Genomic DNA, 18,731 nt, shown 5'->3' on the forward strand with positions numbered 1-18,731 from the left:
AAGATAGTCCATTTACTACAGCCTGTATTTTTACACCATAATACCCCATGTGGGTTCCAGGAAAACACTGTCAGTTGCAGTTTTGATGCAGTCATCTACCCTTATTGAGAAAGAGATCATTTGGCGTAAGTTAAAGCAAGACATGAATGTTTCTAACTGTCTAAGATTACTATTGATCGATAGAAAGACAATCTTAAAAACCCCACATAAAATTATTGTATTATTGTAAAGGTTTACAAGGACAGCTTCTAACTGAGCAAGAAACGTAAGGATATTTCCTACTGGTGCACTGTAAGTGGTAATAATTATGATGCACTGCTTTTCTAGTTTCAGTTTGACTGCACAGCATTCAAAATCTTGTTCAGCACAATGTTGACTTACATCAACAGCCTGTGACCTATGGGTATTGTAAATAAAACTTGCAACACCTCCTTTTCCTAATTTCGTTCTACAATCCTTGGCTCTAGCTTTATAATTTTTTAAGTTTATCTGCTCAGTTTCTGCATGTCTTAGCTGATGCTCCCTTAAGCAAAGTACATCAACAGCTGGTTTTTCTAAATCTGTTGTATCTTGAATTGAAAGCAGCAGTTTGTCCATTTTATTTAGCAGACTTCTTGTATTCTAAATAAATGTTTTTAACCAGTGATGATTATCAGACTCCTTCTTTCTAATTTTGGTATCTGTCAGATTAGTATAAGCTAGAATACTTTTACAGCATATCCTTTTTCTTTTATCATAAAAAATTCCTACAGCGAGTGTTAGAAAGTACTGACATTGGCTGTATGCTGTCTTGCCTGTAATTAATACTGCTGGTGACAAAATCTGAAATAAGCTTTTTTCGTGCTTTACTGTATTTAAATGTAAGCTGTGGTGTATGGTGACACTGGATTATTAGCACTGCATCAACTGTATCACTGTGTGACCAGCCTAGTTTCAACAAAGCTCTGCTGAGATCCTCATTATCATGTTTCACAAAATGTTTTTTTCATGGCCTATCGAAACGCTGGATGAGTGAAACTACCTTCACATTGTTGTGTTATGTTTCCTCAACTCTGTAGTTGTGACTGTATCCTAAACTGTTCCCAGCAACACCTATTATTGTTATATAGTCTTGCTTATCAAGATCTTTCCCCCAAGAGGCCTATATCGCTTGTAGCCTAGCTAATCCCAGCATTTGGCTTAATTATACCAGAATTTGATACTACTACTGGCAAATAAAAGGACCTATTCGGTTTTATTGACTGTGTTCTCGTCTTGCACTTCGTTGAGAAATTTATCAGGCTGCATCACATCATCCTGCATATTCTGCATATCTTCATGATGGTCCCTCTCAGTATTAAGTCTCTGAATGTTTTTATTACTTTTGGAGCAGTTCATATTACTGTTGTTCATTTTATCACAATATATACAAGGCACTATCTAGTTGTTTCCGGTCTAGTGGATGGTTTAGCTAGATGTTTGTACTTAACAGTCGTCTCATTTTCATTTCAGAGCAAAGTTATCGAGAGTGTTCACTGCAGGACCCTCCTTCCCAAGGCGAAAATGAGGTGTTCTCTAAAACTGCCTACATCTAATTCCAGATTTTATAGTTAAGAAACTCATTTCAAACTATAAGAAGGAAGATTACAATTGGTGGTGGTGCACATAATCTAATAAATATGGTGACAAATACATAAGAAATGTAACATTCAGCAACTGTTAGACCTGCAAAAAAAGGTCCATAGTTTGCTCTTCATGGAAAATGGCGCAGCGATATGCTGGATTTTTTAACTCTCCTAACAATGAAGCAAGTATCTTTATTGAATAAAATCCTGTCAGCTCTCTGTATTTCGACTTTTGCGTTTTATTTCCGATATATATCTGAAAAAAAACCTAAAATCTAATCTGTCTGTATTTCTACTTTTAGGTATTATTTCCGATATGCATCTGGAATGAAAGCTAAAATCTAATCTTTCAGAGTTTCAAGTTTTTTAGTTCTAAAATGTAAGTAATGATAATTTAAAATTTGAAATCAGTTTCTTAAACTTACAGAGGATATCCTTAATGTTGTATACAAAAGTAAACTAATCAAGTTTTCATGATTTATTTTGATTTTGCCATAATGTGTTTCCCCATGCAATTATAAATCACATGACATGTTTCAGTAATCATTTTAGATTTTGTTTGAATCTAAAATATAATCTGTCTCTATTTCAGTTTTTGGTTTTTTTAGAAAGGTATCAGAAAAAAACTAAAAACTGGATTGCAAACAGTCGGCAGGCTTTCATTTGTAAAAACATAATCTCTTATGTCCTCTGGGTGCCATTTGAAATCATTATAGATTCATTTAAAAATAAAACAGGTGCTTTATTTCTTGCATCTCTATGCTCTACTCCTTGCATGATGTGTCTCACAAACATTTGGAGACTTTATATTTCTCCAGATATCGTGCCATCAAAATTTCACCTGCCACACACTCCGTTCTGTTAGCCATATCTGAATAGCATTTAATCCCACACTCATCGACAAAAGATGAACTTTTATCATGGGCCCATGTGAACTACACATGGCACAGTTTGTTGGGTGAAGTACTGTGGAGTTCGACTGTCAGGTGGCAGTACCCAACCAACCAACACAAAGAAGCAGTTGGTCAGTTGGCCAAAGTGCCTACACACATTAAGTTTCTTGGTTGGACAGTCAGTGCATGTCAGTGCCCTTTACAGTCTCCTTTGTAGACTGATTACATATCCCTAGTATCTTACTCATGACCTGAATTTTGCTACCTGCTTTAGTTATGACTGAGCATATGTGATCATTCTACCCCCAAAAATGGTTAGATACAGGTTGTTGTCAGAGCTGGTAGATACCAGCTGTGACTCAAAGATATTGTACTCAAAAGGGTACTACGTTTATTCATTTTGTGAACTGCTGAATCTTACATTTATGAATATTTAGCAAATTGTCAATCTATCCACTACTTTATGAAACAATATATGGATGTGACTGAATGTTTGTTCAGCTTTTTTGAGACAGTACTTGACAAACTTGCATCATACGTGGAAAGTCTGAGGTTACTATTAATATTGTCTGCAAGGATGTTAATTGTTGTTGTTGTTGTTGAACAACAAGAACCCCAACACACTTTCCTGGCTCACACCTTAAGTTTCTCCCCCATGAACCATGGACCTTGCCTTTGGTGGGGAGGCTTGTGTGCCTCAGTGATACAAATGGCCGTACCGTAGGTGCAACCACAACGGAGGGGTATCCGTTGAGAGGCCAGACAAACATGTGGTTCCTGAAGAGGGGCAGCAGCCTTTTCAGTAGTTGCAGGGGCAACAGTCTGGATGATTGACTGATCTGGCCTTGTAACATTAACCAAAACGGCCTTGCTGTGCTGGTACTGCGAACTTCTGAAAGCAAGGGGAAACTACAGCCATAATTTTTCCCGAGGACATGCAACTTTACTGTGTGATTAAATGATGATGGCGTCCTCTTGGGTAAAATATTCCGGAGGTAAAATAGTCCCCCATTTGGATCTTCGGGAGGGGACTACTCAAGAGGACGTCGTTATCAAGAGAAAGAAAACTGGCATTCTACGGATTGGAGCGTGGAATGTCAGATCCCTTAATCGGGCAGGTAGGTTAGAAAATTTAAAAAGGGAAATGGATAGGTTAAAGTTAGATATAGTGGGAATTAGTGAAGTTCGGTGGCAGGAGGAACAAGACTATTGGTCAGGTGATTACAGGGTTATAAATACAAAATCAAATAATGGTAATGCAGGAGTAGGTTTAATAATGAATAAAAAAATAGGAGTGCGGGTTAGCTACTACAAACAGCATAGTGAACGCATTGTTGTGGCAAAGATAGACACAAAGCCCATGCCTACTACAGTAGTACAAGTTTATATGCCAACTAGCTCTGCAGATGATGAAGAAATTGATGAAATGTATGACGAGATAAAAGAAATTATTCAGGTAGTGAAGGAAGACGAAAATTTAATAGTCATGGGTGACTAGAATTCGTCAGTAGGAAAAGGGAGAGAAGGAAACATTGTAGGTGAATATGGATTGGGGGGAAGAAATGAAAGAGGAAGCTGCCTTGTTGAATTTTGCACAGAGCATAACTTAATCATAGCTAACACTTGGTTCAAGAATCATGAAAGAAGGTTGTATACATGGAAGAATCCTGGAGATACTAAAAGATATCAGATAGATTATATAATGGTAAGACAGAGATTTAGGAACCAGATTTTAAATTGTAAGACATTTCCAGGGGCAGATGTGGATTCTGACCACAATCTATTGGTTATGAACTGCAGATTGAAACTGAAGAAACTGCAAAAAGGTGGGAATTTAAGGAGATGGGAGCTGGATAAACTGAAAGAACCAGAGGTTGTAGAGAGTTTCAGGGAGAGCATAAGGGAACAATTGACAGGAATGGGGGAAATAAATACAGTAGAAAAAGAATGGGTAGCTCTGAGGGATGAAGTAGTGAAGGCAGCAGAGGATCAAGTAGGTAAAAAGACGAGGGCTAATAGAAATCCTTGGGTAACAGAAGAAATACTGAATTTAATTGATGAAAGGAGAAAATATAAAAATGCAGTAAATGAACCAGGCAAAAAGGAATACAAACGTCTCAAAAATGAGATCGACAGGAAGTGCAAAATGGCTAAGCAGGGATGGGTAGAGGACAAATGTAAGGATGTAGAGGCTTGTCTCACTAGGGGTAAGATAGATACTGCCTACAGGAAAATTAAAGAGACCTTCGGAGAGAAGAGAACCACTTGTATGAATATCAAGAGCTCAGATGGCAACCCAGTTCTAAGCAAAGAAGGGAAGGCAGAAAGGTGGAAGGAGTATATAGAGGGTTTATACAAGGGCGATGTACTTGAGGACAATATTATGGAAATGGAAGAGGATGTAGATGAAGATGAAATGGGAGATAAGATACCGCGTGAAGAGTTTGACAGAGCACTGAAAGACCTGAGTCGAAACAAGGCCCTGGGAGTAGACAACATTCCATTAGAACTACTGATGGCCTTGGGAGAGCCAGTCATGACAAAACTCTACCATCTGGTGAGCAAGATGTATGAGACATGCGAAATACCCACAGACTTCAAGAAGAATATAATAATTCCAATCCCAAAGAAAGCAGGTGTTGACAGATGTGAAAATTACCTAACTATCAGTTTAATAAGTCACAGCTGCAAAATACTAACGCGAATTCTTTACAGACGAATGGAAAAACTGGTAGAAGCCGACATCGGGGAAGATCACTTTTGGATTTGGTAGAAATGTTGGAACACGTGAGGCAATACTAACCTTACGACTTATCTTAGAAGAAAGATTAAGAAAAGGCAAACCTACGTTTCTAGCATTTGTAGACTTAGAGAAAGCTTTTGACAACGTTAACTGGAATACTCTCTTTCAAATTCTGAAGGTGGCAGGGGTAAAATACAGGGAGCGAAAGGCTATTTACAATTTGTACAGAAACCAGATGGCAATTATAAGAGTCAAGGGGCATGAAAGGGAAGCAGTGGTTGGGAAAGGAGTGAGACAGGGTTGTAGCCTCTCCGCGATGTTATTCAATCTGTATATTGAGCAAGCAGTAAAGGAAACAAAAGAAAAATTCGGAGTAGGTATTAAAATTCATGGAGAAGAAATGAAAACTTTGAGGTTCGCCGATGACACTGTAATTCTGTCAGAGACAACAAAGGACTTGGAAGAGCAGTTGAACGGAATGGACAGTGTCTTGAAAGGAGGATATAAGATGAACATCAACAAAAGCAAAACGAGGATAATGGAATGTAGTCAAATTAAATCGGGTGATGCTGAGGGGATTAGATTAGGAAATGAGACACTTAAAGTAGTAAAGGAGTTTTGCTATTTAGGGAGTAAAATAACTGATGATGGTCGAAGTAGAGAGGATATAAAATGTAGACTGGCAATGGCAAGGAAATCGTTTCTGAAGAAGAGAAATTTGTTAACATCGAGTATAGATTTAAGTGTCAGGAAGTCGTTTCTGAAAGTATTTGTATGGAGTGTAGCCATGTATGGAAGTGAAACATGGACGATAACCAGTTTGGACAAGAAGAGAATAGAAGCTTTCGAAATGTGGTGCTACAGAAGAATGCTGAAGATTAGATGGGTAGATCACATAACTAATGAGGAGGTATTGAATAGGATTGGGGAGAAGAGAAGTTTGTGGCACAACTTGACTAGAAGAAGGGATCGGTTGGTAGGACATGTTTGTATCACTGTAAGCTCCTAAAAGTGAGAATAACCATTGATTATAGTAGAAGTATTGATGCATGTCTTATTATTTGTCTCTTTGAAATGCTATTGACAGGTTCCCAAGGGTAAATGCAGGTGAGTTGTGTTGTTTGAATGTGAATAGACTGCTTGTCCAATGTCGGTTTAGCTGCCATTATGGCTTTCTCATTGAGATTTCTACCAAATGTAGTAATTAATCAGGACCAGCTTGCTATTTAATTTTAAGAATCCTGATTTGCTAGTGTGAACCATAGTGATGCACTTGAGATATTCGAAGCTGACACAGTCACAAAAGACAAGAAACCAAGCAAGACATTCCCAAAATGTACTACATTTCGTGAGAATTTAAGATTTTCAATTCAGCATCAATTTAACTCTCCAGTAGAATTGAAGGGTGTCTATGTGTGATTACTGTAAGTTCTCACAGCTGGCCTCGTGACTATCTGCCTATGTATCTGTGGTGATGCTTCACTAAATTTCATGCAAGTGCCTGTTGGATAAATTTATGCTTCCTAGAACCCAAAATTTGAAGCCAGAAATAGATTAGCTGGTCAGTTATCATTTCCCCATTGTGATAAAAAGTGTGAAGCTGAATAGAAGCAACTATTTATCAGAAATGCTTCCTCAGGGCGTTCACATTTACTTATACATACATTTCGCGGTCGAAAATGACAGTTTGCTGTATAATGTGCATCAGAACGACTTTCGTAGCTGCCTTTGACAATTCTGTAACGATTCAACGCTTATCAAAGGATATCATGGGGTTGCAACCCCATTGAAAGTTATCTGATCTCTTTGGAGTGCAGTGCGGTAGCAATTTTGCTCTGGTACACAACGTGAAACTGCAGGGGTTGTTCAAAAACATTTTACTTCACTGGTGACCCTGACATGATCTACACTGGCGTGACAAAGGTCTTGGGATAGCGATGTCCATATATACATATGGCATTAGGTATAAAAGGGTAGTGCAAAGGGGGAGCAGTCATCAGTATTAAAGTGATGCATCTGGAAAGTTTTTTGACTTGATTATGGCTCCACAACAGTAATTAACTCACTTTGAATGCAGAATGGTAACTGGAACAAGATACATGAGGGGTTCCATTTCGGAAAACGTTAGGGAATTCAGTATTCCGATATCAATAGTGTCAACAGTGAGTAATATCAATTTGCCAGTTCTGGCTCAAAACCAAAACTTTTTGAAAAATTCTTTAATATGAAACAAGGTTTTCGTTTTGTCAATTAAGCCATTTATGAATTTATATATTTGCAAATGAAATTTATATTTAGTTAAAAAATGAAAATCCAATGAACTAATTTTTTAGAAATGAGCTTGTCATTTATTTAAAAATTAAAATCTAATAAAGTTCTCCCTTTATAAGTAAGTTTTCTGAAATTGAGTACATCTCTATACATGAATCAAATTTTCACTTATTTAAAAAGTAAAAATCTAATAAATCTTGTTTCTTTACAAATAACCTCTCTAAGTTCGTGTATATCTATATCTACAAATTAAATTATCATTTATTTAACAAATTAAAAAGTAATAAATTTTTCCCTTATAAGTATGCTCTGTCAAAAATTGTCTATCTATACCATCACAATTTTCAAAGTTACATTTCAACCCTAAACGTTTTTTAATATTACAAAAATATTTTTTTCTCTACACAAATAAAAAACAACAACAAAACGTATTTTAAAGTTGAGCTTTGTAAAAATTTAGACAACTATTGTAAAGAAAACCAAGGATTGAATTATACAGATTTAGAAAATTATTCTAAAGAAAATGGTTATTCAACTGTTGAATTTATTCATTAATTCGTATGAAAGAAATGAAGAAGAGACAAAAAAGATTTAAACTATAAAAGAACTTCGAATAATCTGCAAACCAAAGAATTTAAAAAATATTCTAAACTTCATAAAGAAAATTTAATCGAGTTTGTTCTAAATCCTGATGACAAAATTAATAATAATGATAACAAATAGAATAAGAAATATTTAAAGTGAGTTCTCAAAGTCTGCAAAACAAAAAGTTAAAGAATTATTCCAAACACAACAAACAACGATTAATCGTTCTTATCAAAACGAATAATGATATAAGTTTATATTTTGTAAAAAGAATTCGATGTTGAATTCCTCAAAGTATTAAAATACATCCCTATTCACATAATACTATACATAAAATGCTTTGAGCCACAAAAACAGTCGACTTATTTTACCCATTTGCCCCAAATAATTAATGTTACTGGACAATGTCTCAATTTTACCTACATTGAAATTTCAGTTCATTATACCCAAACTGTTCAAATTATGAAAAAAACTTTGAAATACCATACGGAAATAAATATATTTAGATTCTAGAAGTCATACTAGAATATCCAAAAAAATTATGTTATTTGCACAAAGATATACCACTACAAAAAATACAAGTACACAAATTATTCACAACATTAAATAATAAAGAAAAATATGTTTTACATTTTGAAAATCTTAAATAATGTTTAAATCTTTCTTTAGAATGAACGAAAAGCATAGAATTTTATCATTTGAACAATCAGATTGATTGGAAAACTGTATTAACATTAATACAGAAATGAGAACTAGAGCCCAAAATGATTGTGTAAAATATTTCTAGAAATTGCTTAATAATTTAGTTTTTGTAGGAACATTGGAATATATTAGAAGTAACAAATATTGAAATAATAACAGATCTAAAAAATTTTAGAAATATACTTCAAAACCAAGTTATGAACATACCACACTATTTTCAAAAAATCTAGTTACAGTTCATATGAGGAAAACAATAGCAACATTTAATAAACGAATTTATATTATAATAAGTATTCTAGATGTTTGAAAGAAAATTGTATGATTTTTCTATATAATGTTAAGAAACTAAAATACAGTGAACTAATAGATGTATGTTATATGGATTCAGATTCCGTTATTTATAAGATGAGAACTGAAGATATTTATAAAGATATGAAACTTTTGATAAACGAATTCAGCACAAGTAATTACTCCAAAGATAATATTCATTGAATTCCAGAAGTAAATAAGAAAATTTAAGGAAAAAATGACAGATGAAATATGTGGAAAAATTATGTTTGAGAACATTAGTTTAAGATCGAAAATATATGCGTATAGAGTAGGCGATCAAGTAGAGAAAAAATAAAAAGGAATTAAAACCCTGTTGCACAAAGTGAATTCAGAAAGTTCTTGGCAAATTAAAACCATGTGCTGAAACGACACTCGAACTCGGGAAGTTTCATATCAGCACACACGTCGCTGCAGAGTGAAAATCTCATTCTTGAAGTGAAACGATTTTTGACCATTATAAAAACTATATAGATAACAAAATAAAAAATATAGAAAAATAAAATTTAATTAGATCAAGAAAACATGAATAGTATAAAGTTGAATGTAATACACTTGTTTTAAGTTCTGAATTTGATTAACGTGTTGTATTTAATATTGAATTAGTGCATTACCATATGGTCATCATAAACTAAACCCAAATAAAATAATAGGTGCTGACAACTATTTTTACAGGAATTAAACACTTACGTAGACGATTAACAAAAAAATATAAAATATCAGATTTTTATATTTTTTCATGATATGGAAATTTCACTAGTATGTCCAGATTAACCAAAAAATAAATGAAAAATAACAGATTTTTATATTTTTTCATGATATGGGAATTTCACATGTATGTCAAGATAAATTTTACAAAAAAATTTCTAGAAAAACATTCAACTTTTTACAAACTTGTTCTTTATATTTTTTACAATTGACAGCTTTTTCTCTTTTTTGATTAGTTATGGTCCAGGTTATGATTATATTTAGATTTATTTTTAATTTTTTATTGAAATGTTCATAAATAGTTATTCTTTCATTCCAGTTATTAACAAGTTACCTATATTCTTTTTGTTACTTTTCTGTACAATTAACACAACTCATTTTTGAAGGTGAATTTTGTTTTGTTTTTTTTATTTCAACATTAATTTGTCATTCTTGATTGCACAATTTACAAATCATTTCATTTTCACTTTCCATTTAAAAAGAAAAACATTTATTACAAATAAAAAACAAAAATTAAAAAATATATCAGTGGAATTTCTTTTAGATAAAAAAATAACAAATATGCTTTAATAATTATTGATGAAAACATAATTCATGGTTTAAAGCTAAAAATATTTGTGATATTTTGGATTAATCGATTCCTAGAAAAGCTTTAAATGATAATGATAAATATAAATATATAAAAGAACATAATCAGTTGAAGTGTAGCCAGCAGTTACACTTAAATTTGTAACAAATTTTTGAGAATGAGCTAGGATTATATTCCTTAATTATAAAATACAAAATACGATTTTCTGACAATTTTCACGATCGGGTTTATGTACAAGTTTTTCTTATTTCCAGAAACAAGGTGTATATAAAATTATTAAGGAAAAATAATATTTTATAAGCATCAGATAAACAGTAAATATTATTGAAAGGAACAACAAGAAAAAATAAATACATTAAATGAAGTATCATTAAACTGGAAGAGAGACGAATAGAAAGTTTGGGAGAAACAGTTGATACTCCTGCACAAATAATAAACGAAAAAAAGAAGAAATGAACACATTATTACCACATGTTGACCTGGAAACACTTCATCAAAATCTTAGACCTATTTATGTTACATTAATTTTTTGTGATTATACTTATGCTTAATACATTATTCGAACATAGTTTAAAATGTTCATAAACAAATAAATAATATTAGAAATAGATACCATAAATGTGTTGAATCTTTAAGAACTAATTTCGTAACTAATTGTGTAAATTTATATAATCGAATGAGAGGAACTTTAAGAATTATTTGTTGTCAAAATTATTACAACACTTTGAATAATTATGCATAACAACAATTGTTTGACTGAATACTTATTCTACCAAAGGTTTCTTGGAATACAAAACGAAATTTCTAATTACTTTTATCATGATTAAATCTTAAATAACATAAATATCAGTTTTTTATACATCTAATATACAAAAATATTTATTACTTCAATCAAAATTTAAAATATTCACAAATTACTTTGCATTTGTAAACTTCTATTTGATAACTAAATATACTCAATAATCCTTATCGATACAATTAGTGTAATGAAAATTATATCCAACTCCAAACCTTTTGTAATTTTCAATAACTAACTCAATTTATTAAAAAAATATTTTACTAACATATTAAAAAATTACATTAATGTTACTTATGCAACTATTGTGTGAATTATAAAAACCTAACCATTTAACATATGCTTTATTACCTTCATTATTCGTAACTTTTAAACTAGATAATCTGCTGAAAAAATTGTTTGCTATAGTTCTTGTTCATAAAAGTATTACTTTTATGCCTTCAGTGTTTCAGTCTTCTAATTTATATATGGTCAGATTAGACTGAGTAAAATCTTCAAAACTAACAATTTACGTTTCCTAATTAACAATGCATCTGTTTCAAAAATTCATTTTAATTTGCTTATCCTTCCTTTATCACAATTTTCATATTTAGCTTTCATATTACAAATTCGTTACATAAACAGTTTACTTTTTGTTTCGCTTTTATTGTTGAATGTATTGTGTTATTATATTCATCAACTAATTTCGAAACTAGTTCTACTTATTTATATTTTCCTTTCAGGTAAATTTTTTTCTCTATTGTTCTTTCACATTCTATTAAATCGCTCAACAGCTAATACCTTTAATTTATTAATAGTGAAGAACAATGATTTTTAAATTATTTCAATAATTCTGTAAATTTTTTATTATAAATTTATTTACCATTATCCATTTGAAAATTTTTTTTTTTTTCAACAGCGAAAGCAATCTTGAGACTTTGTTAAATGAATCAATAACATTTTTTTAGTAAATATTTTATTTTTGGAATTTCCTTTAATTTTTCAAAACCCACTAGGCGTAATTTAACTTGCCATAAATCATCTGTTCCAAAAAAATTACATTTTTTCTTTTAAAAGTTTACTAATTGCTTGTGTAACTCATTAACAATTTCTTCACTGATACCAAAAAATTACCAAAAAATTTAGAACAAATTTTCTCTATTTAGTTTTACAAATTGAATGAAAGTCTTCAGCTCTTTGTATTCCATTTTGTGTTGAAACTATATCAAGAAACTTTTTACATTTCGAACATTAGATGTGATTTTGATTCACCATGTACATAGAATAATTCATAATTAAATTATTTCGCTAATTATAATTAACTTTATGTCAACAGATATAATTTTAATTTGATCTTTTAATCTTTCAGTTAGAAAATCTTTTTTGTGTACTATTTTTTTGATTAGATGTCAGAAATCAAAAAAGTTCAGAAACTTTAACATTCAAATCACTGTTCATATTTTTACCAACAACAGCTACTTCTTTAAGAATAAAATCAAATTCATTGAAATTGTGCATTTTTCGTTTGCCTCCAGTCATAAAAGTGAATTCATTTATTTGTTTATCATATACTTTAAGATTATTTATATTATTTAAATATGGAGTTAAAGCTTTTTGTGTGAAATAATGATACATCCTTTTTCTAATTTTTTTTTTAAAATAACCAGTAAATCATTTTTATTAATGCACTAAGTTGCTTAGTACTGACAGAATTACTAAGTTGTGTTAGAATACTTATATATTCAGGTTTTGTAACAACGCGTGTTAACGCAATTTCTAAGTACTGTTTTGTAACTGCATGACACCAATTTATTCGATCTTTTATATCTACTACTCCTCTACCCTCAATATCGATGTATCATTTATTTGATTAAATAACATTACATAATTCTTTATGATATTGTTTAATTTAACTTTTTAATTTTCGATGTATTTTTGCTTCTAATTCATTTTTTATATTTTCTTTATTTATCTGCCACTAATTGTGTGACCTTGAGGCTACATATTGTTTATCTATTCATTAGAATCCAAACATAATTAAATTTAAAAACATCCAATAGCAGTTTTAATACATAGAAACACAGATGACCACAAATTAGTTCTCCTAAGTTTGTATTCTCACAGTAGTGTAGCAAAGATAATTTTTTCCCAAATCGTTAACTATTTTTTTAGGTTTGTTACCTTCAAATGAGTAGAACACCAATTTCAGTTTTTTTATTTATAATAACAATTCCAGTGAGTACCAACATGAGCAGATGTATCTATATTTGCTATTCCACATAATAAATTTTTTGGCTCATTAGGTCGTTCATTAGCTATAAAAATATCTCTAAAATATTCGGTTTGTAATTGTTTAATTAGCCTTTCTATGTCAAAATGAAATAAATGGGATAGTAATTATGTGATTATTTCTTTGAAATGTTTTATTACTGTTTTCATATTTAGAATTGCATGTGCAACTGATGAGAATCCACCAACGAGTAAATCAATAGCTGATAGATACCGGAAAGAAGCTAATAATAGTGGTGACAATAAACCTTTGTGATTTGTTTATTTTTGTTCATTTAATATTCAATAATTTTTCACAACAACAATATCTAAAGTAATAATAAAATTCACACAAATTTTCTTATCTCTATTTCTTTCTTGTGCATTAGTTAAAATGTGATCAATACTATTTAATTCCTCAGTATTTAATTTAACTGTAATCGAATACGATTTTTAATGTAATCAGTACTAAAGTTATTCATTTACAAATATTAGAAAATCATAAATAGATTTTTTAATCTCCATCCATTGTCGTCAAAGTTTAACCCAAGTCTTAATTGTCGTTTTCGACACTTTATTCCTCTAACTGCAGTTGCAGGTAATTTTTCTCCAATTATTGCACCTGAAACATATGTTCTTTCTTCTGCAGCTAATAGAAGTTCTTTGTCTACTTATTGTCTTTTTTCTAAATATTGATTATGTCTATAAGTAAAGTAATGTTGTTTGCAGGCTTCACCTAATGGATTAATTTCTAGATGTCCTCTAGCTAATATTTCTTAAAATTTGGTCACTGGACCACAAAGTCGATAGCCTAGAAGATGTATTTCGAATGGCAGTTTGTTAATTAACGTTTTAACTATTCCTTTTCCAAATTACTCACTTTTGGAAATTGTGTGAGGAAGATTTTTCAAAAATATCATCTAGTATGGTTTTGCTTTGTGATAATTAAAAATAAAATAATCAAATTTTGTGTTAACATTCGCAGTATTCCAATTTTTTCATTATGATAATTTTATTCCTTGCTAATACTTCAATTAATGCCACTGAATTATTGTTAATCAAAGAATTAAATTTCTAACATTATTCATCTAAATATATTTGACTGCTTTTTCTGAGTATTCTTTACTAAAAACTTCACTCAATTTATCATTTCCACATAAGTCCTAACTTGACTCTAATTATTGGTAAATATTTGGAAAGATAAGGATCATCAGCCTCTTTTATCAAATATTTGTTTTTATTACCTTTTATTGATTTTGCTGTTTAGATTATTATTAGAATAGAATTCTCCTGGATGAATTAATATGTGTACATTACGTAATAAATCAGATATTGTAAACAATTTGTTCATGGCATCCATAGTTACTTGTTTTCTGGTTAAGAGAATCATTGATCCACCAGTTTCTTCATATGTTCTATCACCAAATGCTAATTTATGTCATTTCAATTACATGCTAATTTATTAACAAAATAAACTGTGGCAACAGGTCTTATTCCAAAAACCATCTTCTCTGTAATTAATCAATTCTAACATTCTTTCTCTTATATTTATTTTCTTAATATTCGATTATTCCGTTTCATTTTTAATTATTTTCTATCTTTAGTTTCTTTATCATGTTTATTCAATAAATCTTGTATTTCTGTTTCACTTAATGTTTAACCTGTTTTGTGTTTTTCATATTTTTTATTGTTTGAAACTCTTCTAAGTAATGTTGTTGAGTATAAGGAACCGTTTGTTTTCTACCTTCTCCATTATCCTCAATAGCTTTCAAAACATTTTTACCTAACCCTTAAGTTCCTTGTTTAATTTGTTGCACAGCAATGTTAACTGGTCCATCTTCTTTATTAAATTTTGATATTCTGATTGCGGTTGTTTTTCCATTTTTTAAACCGTTCTTTTAATGATTCTCTTTCTTTTTTATTTTCTTAAGCTTTTTCAATAACTTCTGAATCGTATTTTGAAGATGTTTAATAAGGATAAAAATACAATAGCCATTTTTTATTTTAGATACATCGCTTGCATTCAAAATATGCGTTTAACTATTTTATGTTCAATGTTCTTGTATTTCACGTTTATATTCAACATTTTACGTTTGACATTTACATTCAACGTCTTTATGTCCAAACGTTTAGGTTCAACATTTAAAAACTGTTTAATGTTTAATGTTACAGGTTTTCTTATCTTTTCTTGGCATTTGCTGTTTTTAATTTTTCTTGTCATATCTATTGTTGATGATAATGATGAGGTCCCATACTCAGAGGAGTGTAGAGGACGATGCGGGAGAGACACATCGCTGTACTAGGCAAGGCCCTAGTCCAGGTGTTTTGCCACTGCCTTCCTCCAACCGTAATGGGGGAAAATGATGATGATGAAGTTGACACAACAACACCCAGTCATCTCAAGGCAGGAAAAATCTCTGACCCTACTGGGAATCGAAACTGGGACCCCGTGTGCAGGAAGTGAGAACGCTACGGCCAGACCACAAGTTGTGGATCTAGTGTTATAAAACCAAATTCATCCTTAATCCAACAATTACTACACAATGCTTTAAGATAGTGAAATTTTAAATCTCATACAACAAATTTATAATAAAATTTGATTTAAATTTGTATCACCTTGTTTAAAACCATTTGGAAAAACAGTTTATTCCTTCATGTCTACCACTAGTAAAATAATCTCCACCTATATCTTGATTTTCAAGAATGAAATAATCAAAAACTGCCACTAATTATCTTCACATTCACCTAACACATTAATTTCATTATTATTTTTTAAAAAAATTATCAATTTTTCATTAATTTAGTCTTCGATTTTGCAGATCTTTTTATAAATGATGAGTAATTGGAGTTGTAAACTTTTAGCATAAATGGTGAAATGATCAATTTTTTCTGATTTAACCACCCTGGAACTGTAATATAATTATCTATAATTAATGTTGTTTTTCTACAATCATGTGATCCCATTATTAAACATTGAATAGAATTTGGTAACTGTTTCCTATGTTACTTTTTGAATTTTGTTTAGAAATTCTTAATTTTAGTTGACATTCTGAAATTTCTCATAAATTTTATTAACGTAAATTAGTTGCTTATTTTAATTGAGCGAATTTACATGTTCTGATAAAGAGTATTTGTTTAGCAAAAGAAATTTATACAAGTCTTATATTAGTTGATTTTTATTCAACTATTTAAACTCTAAATATGACAACGAAAAATAGTAAATTATGTACTAATGAAGAAAGGATAGAAATGCCTGTTGGTCAATATAGTTTGAAAAAATACGAAAAATTTATTCAATCGAAAAAATCTAATACACACATTATACAAGATAAAACTATAACTAGAATTTTTGTTGGAATTAACATTAAATTATTTATGGATAAAGAAGATAGTATTGTTCTAATTTTAGGATTTGATAATAAAATATTGAAGCAAATGAAAAATCAGATGATAATAATGTTCCTAAAATTATTCCAATCCAATTATTAAATATAAATTTTAACCTAGCTGATGTAATTTTTCTTAAACATAATGATCAGAATAGAGAAACTATTATTTTTTCTTCATTTAAACCAAATGTTGAACCTGAAGGGCCAATAATTTATGAATCCAATTTTTCCCTGTAAATATTCCAATTCTTGACACAATTCAAAATTTAATATTTACTATTACTGATGAAAGTGATAGTTTGATTTACTTTAATGGTTCCTGTGTAACAGCAATTTTAAGAATGTATTAATAAGCCTTTTCCATAAAACATCATGAACAAAACTGAGAGTTATCAATTTTACTCATTTCTTCTTAATGAGAAAACACAGAATAATTTAAATATTCCTAAAAGGGGAACAGAAATTAATATTAATATTAGTGATGGTTGGATTCATCCTAATAATTCATAACTTTAACATGACATTTGTTGTTATTCACACAGATGGAACAGATTTTGCAGTGTACGATAGTAAATCAAATATTAAACTAATTGATAATACGTGTCAAAGTTTTTCGATGTTATTACAATTAATAAAGGAAACAATATTTTATCTAGAATAGAATGTCAATTTATTTCTTTATTAACTCTTATTCGATTATCTTCACCTCTACCAAATGAATTAAGTATGGAATGACTTTCCCAGCAATGATAAAATTAAAAACAAATGAAACAAAGTACTTTTTCCATTAGAATTGTTTGGTGGATTTCTTAAGGATTTTTAAGAAATAATTTGGCTAGGTGATTTAACAGTAATTTTTACTTGGAGTTCAAGAAAAGACCAAGAAGATACTAGTAATAATGATAATAGTACACAACCAGATGAAGGGAAAATACTTGTAAAAAGTGTGGAAGTTGTGTTCCAGTTGTTAAAAGTGAACGAGAATAATCGCTTTAAATAGGACAACAAAGACTGTAAATTCCAAAAATCACAATTTCTTCCTTTGCACTAGAAACAATTGAATTTGCTGGATTATATAGGAAAAGAAATTTTGAACTGTGTATTACTAATTATTATAATTCTACTGAGTTTTACGTAGCTTACTTTAATTTGGTTGTTTTACAAACTAATCGAAAAAAGTCAGTTAAAAGATTTTCTTTATTCTATCATGTTACATAACATAATATTTATGTAAAAAATGAAGGAAATGGATTTATTCATAATGAATTAAGGAACCTTCATCCACCAAATAACTTAAGAAGAACTTACAATTAAATAACGATGTAAATGTAAAACTATCAAAATTATCGTCTCCGGGTCATTAATATGTCTAGAGGAATGAGTGTTTCAACCACTCAGAAAACAACTATGAAATTGTGTATATTTTTAATGAAAATATTCCTAATGACACAATTGCATATATTAGTATACATGTAAAAAAGAATTTTAACTGAAAATTTCTAGTTCTTCAAATGAGTAAAAATTTAGAAAATTTACTTATTCAAAAATTAAAACGTTTGAGCAAATGTTTTAATCTTTGAAAACCTAAATTTTCAAATTATTGCAATCTTCGGTTTCAAAAATTTAAATTTATAATTTCAAAAAATTTTAAATTCTAAATTTTTTCTCTATAAATAGATGCAAAACAAAATGAGTATGAGCAACTGTTGGTTGGTTGGTTGGTTTGGGGGAAGAGACCAAACAGCGAGGTCATCGGTCACATCAGGTTGGGGAAGGTCGGAGAAGGAAGTCTGCCGTGCCCTTTCTAAGGAACCATCCCGTCATTTGCCTGGAGTGATTTAGGGAAATCACGGAAAACCTAAATCAGGATGGCCGGA

This window comes from Schistocerca americana, chromosome 3 (genome assembly GCF_021461395.2).
Source record: "Schistocerca americana isolate TAMUIC-IGC-003095 chromosome 3, iqSchAmer2.1, whole genome shotgun sequence".
NCBI classification, from domain to species: domain Eukaryota; kingdom Metazoa; phylum Arthropoda; class Insecta; order Orthoptera; family Acrididae; genus Schistocerca; species Schistocerca americana.